We start from the raw sequence: 15,739 nt of genomic DNA, 5'->3' as shown, positions 1-15,739 counted from the left end.
TGCTCTCGCCTCCCACACACACCGATTGGCTGTCCCCGCCGCCACTCATCCGTCCCGCCACGCTTATTGGCCCGAAGCCCATCTATACCTAACATCGTCCCGCCCTCCGACGCCATTGGCTCGGGGTGTCTCCCGCCTTCAAGTCTATTCGCTTCAGCGCCTGCTTGTCGAGCCATTTCCCGCTTCTCATTGGCCTCTCGCCGCGCCTCTTCAAAATCACTGGCTGAAGTAAACGTCCCTCTAGCCTGCATCCCGCCCCACCGCATTGCAGCTCCCCCTTTCTTCTCCAGATAACCGTTGGTTCACGCGAAACGCTGCAGCTCCTTTCTGTTCTCTTATTGGCTCATCAATATTGCCCATCATTAAAATTTGAAATCTCATTGGTTGACGTCTCAACGAACTCCTTTCATATTTTATTCTCAAAGGAAAGGGCGGGGGCGGCTTTGTCTCCTCGCCTGAATTGTATTGGCGAGATGTGTTGCCTGTCACTCCGATTGCTGAGCCCCATTGGACACAGAATCCCTGGCCTTTATTTTGATTGGTCAACCCGACGTCATTTGCCCCTTTTCGGTTTGCAGCAAAGGGCCTTTGAGTGTTTCCGTTGTCATTCAAAAGGCAAGAAGCTCCCGCCCACAACCAGTCTACGTCAACTAAGGGGAGTGGATTGGCACTTGCTAGGTGAAGTGGCCCTGTGTGATATAACTGGGAAAGAAAGGGAGGGAAGCGGATTGGCTGTTGCTAGGTGAAGTAGCTCTGTGTCATATGACTGGGAAAGAAAGGGTGACTGCAAGCAGAGTGACTGTTGCTATTACGAGGTGAAGTGGCCCTTTTTCATGTGACTGCAAAAGAAAGAGGGAAGCATATTGGCTGTTGCTAGGTGAAGTCACCCTCTATGATGTCACTGGGAAAGAAAGGGCAGAGTTACTGTTTCTATTGCTAGGTGAAGTGGCCCTTTGTCATTTGACAGTGAAAGAAAAGGAAGATTGAAGTGGCCATGTGATTGGGAAAGAAAGGAAGTGGTTTGGCTGTTGCTAGGTGAAGTGGCCTTGTGTCGTGACTGCAAAAAAAAGGAAGGGAAGCGGATTGGCTGTTGCTAGCTGAAGTGGCCCTGTGTCATATGACTGGAAAAGAAGAAGGGAAGCGGATTAGCTGTTGCTAGGTAAAGTGGCCCTGTGTCCTGACTTGGAACGACAGGGAGGGAAGCAGATTGGTTGTTGCTAGGTGCTGCTTGCCTACCTCAAAACAAGGTTGACTGCCTATACATACTCAATAGATCTAAAAGAAAATTGGATTAAATCTGCATACAGATGGTATATGACACCAAAAAAACTGGGAAAATGTTACAAGAATACCAACACAAGCTGCTGGAAATGCAAGCAGAGAGAAGGAACATATTTCCACATATGGTGGACATGTGAAAAGGCAAAAAAAATTCTGGAAAACAATACATAAGGAGCTTCAGAAGATTCTAAAAATTGCTATACCATGGAAACCAGAAACATTTCTACTTGGAATACATGAAATAAAGATGGAAAAAAATACAGACAAACTGTTATTCTTACTGACCACAGCCGCAAGACTGTGTTATGCTAAGTTATGGAAAAATCAAGATATACCTGATGAAGAAACCTGGATTACAAAAATCTTAGAAATTAGAAATGTGGATAGGCTCACCTTTCTCATGACTAAGAATAAAGGAATGAAAATAAAGGAAACCAACTGGAAACAAGTAAATGAATATCTCATGTTAAAGAATAAAAAAATATTGATATGATAAGAACTATTCGTAAAAACAAAACTATGTACAAAAACAAAGGGGAAGAAAGGGAGAAAAGAAACAAGAATAGAACAGAAAAATAGAAAAGGAACAGACCTCTGGAAGATACCAGGAAGTCAAAACAACCACTCATTTTTCTATGTAACATCGTTTTTCCATCCTGATAAGTTTAACCTATGTTTATATTTCAATTTCTTCTTCGCCTATGCGCTATATATCTATATCTATATATATAAAAGGGTAATGAAATTTCGGCCTAGGACAAAACAACAAAACTACACATCCCAGAAACACTATACTTGGCAGCACAACCCCTCATCCATGCCTCTACGTTCATACAACAAAAAGAAAAGAAAAATAAAGTCCTAATTAGAGGGAGAGGAATAATTGTTTTTATCCAATTGCTGCCAGTTAGAAGGCTAAGCTCCACCCATTTGGTCTCCTAGCAACCCACTCAGCCCAGGGGACAGGCAGAGTTAGGCCACACTTAGGCCTCTTCCACACTGCCTATAAAATACAGATTATCTGATTTGAACTGGATTATATGGCAGTGTAGACTCAAGGACCTTCCACACAACTATATAAATGTAAGGTAAAACCTTTACCCTTTACCTTAACTACCACCAATTCCTCTATACTTTATTTCCCATACCACCATACTTCGCCACAGCAATGCGTGGCCGGGCACAGCTAGTATATATATATATTCTTCTATATACTGCAATTAAGTAACTATAACAATAATAACAAGAATTTTAATTATTTTTTTCCAGAATATACACAATTTAGTGTAGGTAATACACATAGCAAAATAGATACTCTAACTTGCAGTCTTAAATCTGTTCTATTTATGTCCCTTTTTTCATATCTATATATTAATCTTTCTTTTTCTCGTTTCTTTTTTCCTTTTCCTTTTTCTTCTTTATTACTATTATATTATTATTGTATTATAAAAGAAATCTTACTAAAAAGTATTTTTAAAAAAACAAGGTTGACTGCCTTTCCACACTTGTTTGTCACTAGATCAGCGTAAGCATTTGCTGTCATGATTCATAGGATGTGTGGGAGGGAAATGGATAGTGGAGGCTTTCTTAACTTGTGTTCCCAGTCCTGTTGTTTGGAGACACTTGGATTGTGGAAACGTTTCCAAACCTCACCAAAAAAAAACTGAAGTGTGTGAAGCTGTTGGTTTTTGCAACTGCCTCTATGTTCTGTGCCTGGTAAAAAGCTTCTTGCAGCTGCGGTTGCAGCTAGTCATTACAGGCTTCCTAGGAAAAGTACAATCTCTCCGGCTTTGCGGTTAAAGAGGGAGGAAGCAGCCAATGAATTATTCTCCACTGACCCTCTTGGCGCCGAAGGCTGGTGACTCGTATCAAATTTTCCGCTCTCATATCTTGTGGGTTTTGGGGTGGTTAAGAACAGGAGGTTGAGGGATTTAACTTTGAGAGTTTACACCTCCCAGAATCCCCTACCAGGCTAGCTGGGGGTTCTGGGAACTGTGGTCCAGTTGTACACAATGTGTGCGGTTAATGCACAAATTTCAGAACGTTCAACACCACTGAAGATAGAAGCTGTGATTTACACAGTCCTAGAGGTTTTTTTTTAAATTAGACATAGGGTGTATCTACAGTGTTGAATAAATGCTATTAGGCACCACTTTAATTGCTATGGAATCCTGAGAGTTGTAGTAGTGTTAGAAATAGTAATAATAATAACAATAATAATCTGTATTTTGGGTCATCAACTGATTTTTCGGTCTTGGCCTTAATTGCATTTGTTCTGATGGCTTGCTCCTGGGCTGCAAGGATCAGGCCTTCTGTCTCCTTCTTCAGGGTCCCATTCGTGAGCCAGAGCCAGGTCTTCTCCTTGTCAGCTTTTCCTTCAATTTTGTCAAGGAACTTTCCATGCAATGTTTTGTTGTGCCAGCTGTCAGCTCTAGTTTGTAGTGCGGTATTCTTGTACTGATTTTTTGTCTGCTGTGCTTTGAGGAGTTTTGTGCAAGGAAACCGACGAAACCATTGATCATATCCTCAGCTGCTGTAAGAAAATCGCACAGACAGACTACAAACAGAGGCACAACTATGTGGCCCAAATGATTCATTGGAACTTATGCCTCAAGTACCACCTCCCAGCAGTAAAGAACTTGTGGGATCACAAACCTGCAAAGGTATTGGAAAATGAGCATGCAAAGATACTGTGGGACTTCCGAATCCAGACTGACAAAGTTCTGGAACACAACACACCAGACATCACAGTTCTGGAAAAGAAAAAGGTTTGGATCATTGATGTCGCCATCCCAGGTGACAGTCGCATTGACAAAAAACAACAGGAAAATCTCAGCCACTATCAGGACCTCAAGATTGAACTTCAAAGACTCTGGCAGAAACCAGTGCAGGTGGTCCCGGTGGTGATCGGCACATTGGGTGCCATGCCAAAAGATCTCAGGCGGCATTTGGAAACAATAGACATTGACAAAATCACGATCTGCCAACTGCAAAAGGCCACCCTACTGGGATCTGCACGCATCATCCGAAAATACATCACACAGTCCTAGACACTTGGGAAGTGTTCGACTTGTGATTTTTGTGATACGAAATCCAGCATATCTATCTTGTTTGCTGTGTCATACAATAAAATAATAATAATAATAATAATAATAATAATAATAATAATAATAATAATAATGTATTACCTGCCTATCCTTGCAGCTTGGTTAAAACAGAGGGATAGGGCACAAGACCATTACAATACATATCACAAGATACAAGTAAAACACATGCTACAATTCTTACCTTCTGTGCCAAGGAATGCTGGTGCCCAAGTAAACTACAAACCCCAGGATTTCATAGTGTTGAGCCAGGGCAGTGAAAGTGGAGTTAAAGTGCATTAATTCTTTAGTATAGATGAGCCCCCTGCCTGCTCTCACATCCCCCAAATGTTTGAGACGGTGCATAAATATAACTGAGCTTTTGTGTTGCTATATTTATGTGTGAACTCCTAATTCTAGGTTGCTGTGAGTTTTCCGGGCTGTATGACCATGTTCCAGGAGCATTCTCTCCTGTCGTTTTGCCACCTTGATTAGCATTGAAGGGCCTTGCAACGTCAAGGCCTGGCTGCTTCCTGCCTGGGGGAATCCGTTGTTGGGAGCTGTTAGCTGGCCCTGATTGTTTCATGTCTGGAATTCCTCTGTTTTCTGGGCGTTGTTCCTTATTTATAGTTTTTTAATATTGGTTGCCAGATTTTGTTCATTTTCATGGCTGAAGCTGCAAGGCCATTCAGTATTAAACAAGCTGGCCAATTGCAACATTCACAGTTGCCTCAAGCAGTCAACAGTTTTTTCTCCCACCCTGGACATTCCACAGATATATAAACCCCGTTTGCCTAGTTTCCAACAGACCTCGCAACCTCTGAGGATGCCTGCCATAGATGTGCGCGAAACATCAGGAGAGAATGCTTCTGGAACATGGCCATACAGCCCGGAAAACACAGAGCAACCCTATGATTCCAGCCATTAAAGCCTTTGACAGCATAATTCCTAATTCTCCTATGCAGGAGCTATTGAATAATCCAGTCGGATCTGTGACAGCTGATTGAAAGGAGATGATTATGATATAAGAAGAGGAAGAAGGATGAAGCCTCATCAGAAGCCAGATTTCCAGCTAATCAGAGATACAGCAAGCATCTTCCTCCAAGGGCAGATTATTTGTACTTCGGTCCCAGTGGTGTCAAACTGCATTAAATCTACAATGTAGATGCCTCCATGGTGAAAACGTTTCTGCTGTTGCAACGCAATGGCTGCTGTGTCGAAACCGCATTCCACCAGTTCAAAGGTATTTCTGAATTTCAGCAGCTGGAAGGGAGGGAGGAAGAGGGGAAAGTGCACTGCCTTGCTGCCTTCCGCCATGACCCCATGATCGATGATCCCTGGCACCTTGCCCTCTGCTTCTCCCTCTCCAAGTTCAAAGATTAGCTGACTGAGCAAACTTGATCTCAGGCAGGGCAGCAGTTGAAAGCTTTGATGGCCGTAGAACATTAACTGCACTTAACCTGTTCAGCAGCTTTTTTTTTTTATTAAATTCGCCCTCAAGGCAATTGCTTTTTACAAACAGAGCAGGAGCTCACAAGAGGCAACTTTGCTCACAAGGTAATGGAGCTGCCAACTATGCCAATGTGGCCATAGATGACACTGAGAGTGTTGGGGAAAATGCCCCACAAGGCCTTTTGTAAGCGTCCAAAGCTGGCCTACGTTCAGTGCAATCTGTAATCCTTAAAATGAACTCTGCAGAGTTCAGCAGGGTTAATATTTTCAAGCAGCAGAGGAGGTCAAGGCTGAGATCAGGTTTATTGAGGACAGCAGTGATGGCTACCGTGTTTCCCCGAAAATAAGACAGTGTCTTATATTATTTTTTGCTCCCAAAGATGTGCTAGGTCTTATTTTCAGGGGATGTCTTATTTTTCCATGAAGAAGAATTCACATTTGTTGTTGAACAAAAAATGAACATTATATACTGTACAGTAGTTGTCATCACAAACCAGCATAACCAGACAAACTGTGAATCCTATCAAGAATTTCTTGTTATTACCATTATTTCCATGTACAACACTCTATGATACATACATTTACCAATCCTGCATGCTCTGGTGTTCTGTTCGATGGGCATGTTTCCAAACAAGAACTTTGCTAGGTCTTACTTTTAGGGGAGGCCTTATATTTAGCAATTCAGAAAAACCTCTACTAGGTCTTATTTTCCGGGGATGTCTTATTTTTGGGGGAACAGGGTAGTAGCCTTTGGGGCTATACAGGTGGAAGCCGAGGTCACCAAACGTTGACCTAATAGGTAGGTTCTTACCTGCGATTCATTCAGTGATTCCAAATGGAGATGGTTTGTTCCCAGCCTCTTCCCTTGCAAAAAATAAATGCTAGGGTTCATGCAACACTCCATTTTTTAAATTACTAGAAACCCCCAGACACATACAGACACATGGAAGGACATACCTTCTCATCCTGTACTAAAATTATTACTTTCTAGGACCTAGAACAAACCAGCTTACCATGATGCAAGATACTAGGCATGTCCGATCGATGAAAAAGATGTTTAAATTCTCGTTTCTAAAGTAGGGGGCGTTGGCGCTTCGATATAGAAAGTATTTCCGATTTTTTTTCACCCAAAAATTTCGGATATTTCCAAAAATTCGTAATGATTCTAAATGTTTCTAAAATGGTGGATGCGCATGCGCAATCGCCAAAAAAAAAAAAAAAAAAAAAAAGCCCAGCCCAGAATGGCTCACCTGGGCTACACAAGGGGCTTTTATGGCAATCTTCAACAGGGACGCAGAGGACCCTAGCCCTCACCTTTGCGTCCATCGTGGAAGCTTCTGATTGGCTGGGGAGTGGCAGCCCAGTTAGGCTGTGCTAAGCTCCCATTCAAGGCAGGTTGCAGAAACAAAAACATTTTTAAAATATTTTAAAATATATATATTTTAAAAAATTTGGGGGGAAAAATTAACGAAACATTAAGAGACAATTAGAGAATGGGCCAACAATGGTTCGAATTACATTGCTGGTTACGCTGTGAGACAATGTCTCGGAATGCGTATCAAAAAGCGAGAACAATCCGAAATAAATCCGATATACGATTCAAAACGATTTTTTGGACATGTCTACAAGATACCCCTCCCTGCAAATGGATCAGACTACAAATCCCATAGCCAAGTTTCCATATTTTGCTGATTTTGGGTGATGGGATTTTTAATCCAGCCTATTGCGAAAGTGGGAAGGGTGGAGGACTGATCACTGAGTCAGGCAGACTAATACTGACTCACTTCAAAGGCTGCTTTGGGTATTCTTTGTGCATTCCTATAGCTCTCTCTGTGTATGTGCTTGTTCTTATGTGCTCTCTCTCATATACATTCATACAATGAAATGTATACAACAGGGGTCCCCAAACATTTTAAACGGGGCCAGTTTACGATTCTTTGGACCGTTGGAGGGCCGGACTATAGTTGCCCACCGAGCAATAATAATAATAATAACAACAACAACACTAATAAAAAAGAGAGTTGAAAGAGACCCTTTGGGCCATTGAGTCCATTCCCCTTCTGTCTTTGTGCACTGAAAGCACAAGCAAAGCACCCCTGACAGATGGCCACCCAGCCTCAATGTTAATAATAATAATAATAATAATAATAATTATTATTATTATTATTATTATTATTATATACATGCATCATCCAAAAATACATCACAGTCCTAGACACTTGGGAAGTGTTCGATTTGTGATTTTGTGATACGAAATCCAGCATATCTATCTTGTTTGCTGTGTCATAATAAAATAATAATAATAAAGAGGGTTGGAAGAGACCCCTTGGGCCATTTAGTCCAACCCCCTTCTGCTTTTGTGCACCAAAAGTGCAAGCAAAGCACTCCTGACAGATGGCCACCCAGCCTCAATGTCAATAATAATAATAATAATAATAATAATAATAATAATAATAATAATAATAATAATAATAATAAAGAGGGTTGGAAGAGATCCCTTGGGCCATTGAGTCCAACCCCCTTCTGCCTTTGTGCACCAAAAGCACAAGCAAAGCACCCCTGGCAGATGGCCACCCAGCCTCAATGTCAATAATAATAATAATAATAATAATAATAAAGAGGGTTGGAAGAGATCCCTTGGGCCATTGAATCCGACCCTCTTCTGCCTTTGTGCACCAAAAGCACAAGCAAAGCACCCCTGGCAGATGGCCACCCAGCCACAATGTTAATAATAATAATAATAATAATAATAATAATAAGGGTTGTAAGAGAAGAAGAGACCCCTTGGGTCATTTAGCCCAACCCCCTTCTGCCCTTGTGCCGTGCGGGCTGGATAGATAGCTTCGATGGGCCGCATCCAGCCCCCGGGCCTTAGTTTGGGGACCCCTGTTATACACACTTCCTACTACCAGTCCCTTCCCTTTGCAGCTGTGGTGAAAACCTCCCACGCCCCATCCTTTTTTTGCTTCCATTTTCCACTTCCTCTCCTTTGCAAACTTTCTTCCTTTCTGCAAAAGTTCCCCTTGACTTTTCACAAAAGGAGGTAGAAAGACCAGCTTCCAATCGCAAACTTTGGACAATTCTCATACCGCCTTCTGTCCCAATTTGGCAAGGACAGCCCCAATTAATTTTCCATCATCCCACTTGCTAAATGTCCCAGTTCCTCTCTCTCATCCCACTTTCCCTCTTCCTCCATTTAGTGCTAAGTGCATTCAATTGAATCAATGGGGAAGGGAAAACGACAGAAGGGTGTAGATTACACTATGTAGGAAAATTTGAAGAAGAAAAAACTATTCCTGGTTTGAAAGTGTTGTTGAACACGCCACCCCCCCCCCCCTTGTCAAAATATATCAAATTCTCTTCTGGGATCCACAGCATGAGCAAGCCGCAGCTGGCAAGAACCCTTTATTTGGCAAATACCTGTTTTGCGAATGTCCAGAGATCTGGAGGAGCCCAGCAGCAGCTTCCGGTGCCCAGAACACTTTTTGAAATAATCTTTCCCTTTTTAAAGTTACAGTAAAGCCTCACTTATCCAACACTCGCTTATCCAACGTTCTGGATTATCCAACGCATTTTTGTAGTCAATGTTTTCAATATATCATGATATTTTGGTGCTAAATTCGTAAATACAGTAATTACAACATAACATTACTGCGTATTGAACTACTTTTTCTGTCAAATTTGTTGTATAACGTGATGTTTTGGTACTTAATTTGTAAAATCATAACCTAATTTGATGTTTAATAGGCTTTTCCTTAATCTCTCCTTATTATCCAACATATTCGCTTATCCAACATTCTGCTGGCCCGTTTACATTGGATAAGCGAGACTCTACTGTATATTGTTACCTAACCCAGGAACAAAAATTGTGTTACAGTGTTATTGCCCTTCCCTATGGATTTAGGCAAAAGCAACCGGTGGCAGCCTCTCCTAGCTTGTTTGTCCTTCCTCTTGAATAACTTGACCACACTCTGATGTTGCTTGGCCACGTGTGTCCCGGTTTTAATTCAAAATGCTGGGAGGATTGTCATTCTGAAACTCCACTTCTCCTCCTGCACAGGCTTTTTTAAATACTGTATATACTCAAGTATAAGCCTAGTTTTCCAGCCCTTTTTTAGGACTGAAAAAAAACCTCCTCGGCTTATACTCAGGTGAGGGTCCTGGTGGGCTTGTATTCAGGTTGGCTTATACTAAAGTATAAGGTAAAGGTAAAGGTTTCCCCTGACGTTAAGTCCAGTCATGTCTGACTCTGGGGCTTGGTGCTCATCTCTATTTCTAAGCCAAAGAGCCGGCGTTGTCCGTAGACACCTCCAAGATCATGTGGCCACTGGCATGACTGCATGGTGCGCCGCTACCCTCTGGAGCGCTACCCTCTGGATCTACCTATTGATCTACTCACATTGGCATGTTTTCGAACTGATAGGTTGGCAGGAGCTGGAGCTAACAGCGGCTGCTCACACCGCTCCCGGGGTTTGAACCTGGGACCTTTCGGTCTCCAGCTCAGTGCTTTAACGCACTTCGCCACTGGGGCTCCTCATGTATACTCAAGTATATATGGTATATTTATTATTTTTCTCTATTATTATTGGTATTGTTACATTTATTATTTTACTCTATTAATCATTATTATTACATTTATTATTTTACTCTATTGTTACTTTTACATTTATTTTACTCTATTTTTTATTATTAATAATACATTTATTATTTTACTCTATCATTACATTTATTATTTTACTGCATTTATTATTATTATCACATTTATTATTTCACTCTATTATTATTAAAAGGATACATAAGCACATTTACATTGAAGAAGATGAAAATAATGATTTAATCAGAGTTTGTTTTTTTTTCATGTCAGGAGCAACCGGAGTGAGAGAATTGGCCGCCTGCAAGGATATTGCCCAGGGGACGCCTGGAGGTTTTGATGTTTTACCATCTTTGTGGGAGGCTTCTCTTATGTCCCCGCATGGAGCTGGAGCTGACAGAGGGAGCTCATCCGCGCTCTCCCTGGGTTGGATTCAAACCAGCAACCTTCAGGTCACAAGACTTTAACCCACTGTGCCACCGGGGGAAAGCATCTAGGTGAGCATTGTATTTGTTGTTGTTGTTATTATTATTATCTATATATATAAAAGGGTAATGAAATTTCGGCCTAGGACAAAACAACAAAACTACACATCCCAGAAACACTAAACTTGGCAGCACAACCCCTCATCCATGCCTCTACGTTCATACAACAAAAAGAAAAGAAAAATAAAGTCCTAATTAGAGGGAGAGGAATAATTGTTTTTATCCAATTGCTGCCAGTTAGAAGGCTAAGCTCCGCCAACTTGGTCTCCTAGCAACCCACTCAGCCCAGGGGACAGGCAGAGTTAGGCCTCACTTAGGCCTCTTCCACACTGCCTATAAGATACAGATTATCTGATTTAAACTGGATTATATGGCAGTGTAGACTCAAGGCCCTTCCACACTGCTATATAACCCATTTATAATGGACTTAATGTCAGGGGAAAACCTTTACCCTTTACCTTAACTACCACCAATTCTTCAATACTTTATTTCCCATACCACCATACTTCGCCACAGCAATGCACAGCTAGTTATATAATAATAATAATACATTTATTAATAATTACATTTATTAGGCAAACTAATGGAGCTGGAGCTGAAAGAGGGAGCTCATCCGCACTCTCCCCAGGTGGGATTCGAGCCTGGCAGCTTTCAGGTTAGTAACCCAACCTTCAAGCCATGAGGTTTTTATCCCCTAGGCCACCGGAGTTAATCAGAGTTGAACAGTCATATCTTAAATTACAGTTTGATGTAAAGATTCAAAAACATTTAAATTACTGATGCCTCAATTAATGTAATTTAATTGGTATCTCATCTTATACTGGAGTCAATGTTTTCCCAGTTTTTTTGTGGTAAAATTAGGTGCCTCGGCTTATATTTGGGTTGGCTTATACTCGAGTATATACGATATTTGGCTTGGACGGGGCCCAGGAGGCCTCCCATGCAAAGCCATGAGGTCCTTTCCTTGCAGCAAGCCCTCCAAGCATTAGGAGAGGCCTCGTTCCAGTTGGCCAACCTCTCCTTGCTTTTTCTCTCCTCCTACACCAGGCTCGGTTCCAGACGGCAAAAATCCACCAACAAAGGAACACAACGGCCTCCAAAAGGTGGCACAGGGTCAGAAGAAGATGACCCCGTCCTTCAACCTTGCTACAAATGTTGGAGACAAATCCCTAGAGAGCTTTCCCATCGCACAAAAAGTGCAAAAGAAACCTCAAGGCAGTCATAGCCAGGATGGAGTAGCCCGTTGGTTCGTTTTCTCATTTTCTGTAAAGGAGTGTAGCGTTTTCTCCCACGGGTTATGATGCAGTTTCCATTGAGACCTTGGGACCTGGAAATGGGCACAAACCTCCCCTGCAAATGAGGAATGCATCCAAGACAGGAGTCAGAGAATGAGTTGTTTGAATACTTCACATTATAATACACGTTGAATAATGAAGTTGGAAGAGACCCCCAAAGGCCATCCAGTTAAAGCCGTCCCGACAGATGGCCAACCAGCCTCTATTAAAAAAAAACCTACAGAAGAGGAGACATTGCCACAGTTCGGGGCAAAGATGAGACACATATGGAGGTTTCCTTTCTTGGAGCATCAGGGATAATGGCAGCATAGTGAAGTGGTTTTGAGCATTGGAATACATCTTAGGAGGTAAAGGTTTCCCCTGATGTTATGTCCAGTCATGTCTGACTCTGGGGGTTGGTGCTCATCTCCATTTCTAAGCCAAAGAGCCGGCGTTGTCCGTAGACACCTCCAAGATCATGTGGCCATAGGCATGACTGCATGGAGCGCCGTTACCTTCCCGCCGGAGCGGTACCTATTGATCTACTCACATTGGCATGTTTTCGAACTGCTAGGTTGGCAGGAGCTGGGGCTAACAGCAGGCAGTCATTCCGTTCCCGGGATTTGAACCTGGGACCTTTTGGTCCGCAAGTTCAGCAGCTCAGCGCTTTAACACAATGTGCCACCAGGGCCCTACAAGGATATTATATGCTGGATAGAGGTAGTTTCTGGCTGCTTGAGAGTTCCTATTAAAAATAGACCAAATACTATACCCAATACTATACTAAACCATAAGCACTGTCTTGATATCAACACTGAAACACAGTTGTTCAAAGCAAATGAGTACAAATAAAAACAAACTTGTCGAAGGCTTTCATGGCCAGAATCACTGGGTTTCTGTGAGTTTTCCAGGCTGTATGGCCATAATCCAGAAGCATTCTCTCCTGATGTTTCACCCACATCTATGGGAGGCATCCTCAGAGGTGTTGGAAACTAGGCAAGTGGGGTTTATATATCTGCGGAATAATGTTCAGGGTGGGAGAAAGCACTCTTGTCTGTTGGAGGCAAGTGTGAATGTTGCTATTGGCCACCTTGATTAGCATTGAAAAGCCTTGCAACTTCAAAATTGCTTCCTTCCTGGGGGAATCCTTTGTTGGGAGGTGTTAGGGGGCCCTGATAGTTTCATATCTGGAATTTCCATGTGTTTGGTGTTATTCTTTATTTACTGGACATTCCACAGATATATAAACCCCACTTGCCTAGTTTCCTACAGACCTCACAACCTCTGACAATGCCTGCCATAGATGTCGGCAAAACGTCAGGAGAGAATGCTTCTGGAACATGGCCATACAGCCCGAAAGACATACAACAACCCTATTTCCATTGCCTTGTGTTGTCGAAGGCTTTCATGGCCGGGATCACAGGGTTGTTGTATGTCTTTTGGGCTGTGTGGCCATGTTCCAGAAGTATTCTCTCCTGACGTTTCGCCCACGTCTATGGCAGGGTATCTATGGCATACCTCACAACCTCTGACGATGCCTGCCATAGATGTGGGCAAAACATCAGGAGAGAATGCTTCTGGAACATGGCCATACAGCAACCCAAAGACAAACTTACCTTAGGCAGGAGCTATACTACCATATAATCCAGTTCAAAGCAAATAATCTGGATTCAGAAACTGGATTATATGGCAGTGTAGACAAGGCCTTTATATAAAAGCAGTTTTATTTAAAATATTATTTATTTGATTTTTTTAAAAACATTATTATTTGCTGTTTGCTTGAGTTTGTTAAGTGAGAGTCTACTGGACTTGTGCAAAGAGCCCTCGGAGGCAAGGGAGGGCAAAAGGGTGCGGAAAGGGATTCTTGAATGCCGTCTTTTATTGCAGCGCTTTACAGAGCCGGTCGGCAAACTTTGGCCCACACTTTGCACAGTGAAGGTGACACCACTGCGATTGTGCAATGCGGGTGGGGAACATTGTGGTTGAAGGCGTGCCTCCCTTCGAACAAGGCAGGGTTGTCCCTTGCACTGCGGACAGGTGAGCTTTGTCACCTGCAGGTGCGCAAAGGTGCAGCCAGAGAGCCATGTGCTCCTATCAGCCACACCTGTCGGCTTCCATGCTCTGCTTTTCCTGTCCGGATCCCTGGGCTTTGTACCTCCTTTGCAGGAAATTCCACCGTTTTTCTTTTGTAACCTTTCCTGAATCTCCATGCTGGGAGATATTGTACAAATCAAATGTTTCTTTTCTCTTTTGGGGCCAACCAAAGTGTGCAAAATACACCCCAGGACCTTTCAAAGTGGTTTTTTAATGCGCTGTCAAGTTGAGTCTTATAGTGCCTGTATCAATGTGTCCTCCGTCATGGAAACCCTTGGGTGAGTCACACTCTCTCAACCTCGGAGGAAACTGATGACGAAACACTTCTGAAGACATCTTGCCAAGATAAAAACATGACTCAGAGCTGACTTGATGTCCCAACAACTGTTTTACCCTGTTTCCCCTAAAATAAGACATCCCCAGAAAATAAGACCTAGTAGAGGTTTTGCTGAATTGCTAAATATAAGGCCTCCCCCAAAAGTAAGACCTAGCAAAGTTTTTGTTTGGAAGCATGCCCGGCGCCCGCCAAACAGAACACCAGAGCATGCAGGTTTGGTAAATGTACATAATAATGATGATGATAATAATAATAATAATAATAATAATAATAATAATAATAATAATAATACATCACACGGTCCTAGACACTTGGGAAGTGTTCGACTTGTGATTTTGTGATATGAAATCCAGCATGTCTGTCTTGTTTGCTGTGCCATACAATAATAATAATAATAATAATAATAATAATAATACATCACACGGTCCTAGACACTTGGGAAGTGTTCGACTTGTGATTTTGTGATACGAAATCCAGCATGTCTGTCTTGTTTGCTGTGCCATACAATAATAATAATAATAATAATAATAATAATAATACATCACACAGTCCTAGACACTTGGGAAGTGTTTGACTTGTGATTTTATGATACAAAATCCAGCATGTCTATCTTGTTTGCTGTGTCATAAAATAATAATAATAATAATAATAATAATAATAATAATAATGTGTCATAAAATAATAATAATAATAATAATAATAATAATAATAATAATAATAATAATAATAATACATCACACAGTCCTAGACACTTGGGAAGTGTTTGACTTGTGATTTTGTGATATGAAATCCAGCATATTTTCGGGGAAACACGGTATGTGTTGAGGTTGCTAAGTGAAAAGAGAAACGGGGCGCCTGTCTCTTTAATACCGTGTTTCCCCAAAAATAAGACAGTGTCTTATATTATTTTTTACTCCCAAAGATGCGCTAGGTCTTATTTTCAGGGGATGTCTTATTTTTCCATGAAGAAGAATTCACATTTATTGTTGAACAAAAGAAAAATGAACATTTATTCTATACTGTACAGTAGTTGTCATCACAAACCAACATAACCAAACCAGACAAACTGTGACTTCTGTCAAGAATTCCTTGTTACTACCATTATTTCCATATACTACTGGTATGTACATTTACCAATCGTG

The 15,739-nt window shown here is 41.8% G+C and overlaps 1 long non-coding RNA gene across 1 annotated transcript; it reads left to right on the top strand.

Moving 5' to 3' along the window:
* Window positions 1-179: 179 nt before the first annotated feature.
* Window positions 180-14,945, top strand: LOC134293841 (uncharacterized). Its single transcript, XR_010000808.1, has 5 exons — window positions 180-678; window positions 5,330-5,607; window positions 10,681-10,904; window positions 11,468-11,547; window positions 11,940-14,945. It is a non-coding gene; the product is annotated as an uncharacterized LOC134293841 (long non-coding RNA).
* The last annotated feature ends 794 nt before the right edge of the window (window positions 14,946-15,739 follow it).

The sequence above is a fragment of the Anolis carolinensis genome, unplaced genomic scaffold (genome assembly GCF_035594765.1).
Source record: "Anolis carolinensis isolate JA03-04 unplaced genomic scaffold, rAnoCar3.1.pri scaffold_10, whole genome shotgun sequence".
NCBI lineage: Eukaryota > Metazoa > Chordata > Lepidosauria > Squamata > Dactyloidae > Anolis > Anolis carolinensis.
Note: the sequence above shows the minus strand (reverse complement) of the source record. Positions and strands in the feature narration are given on the sequence as shown.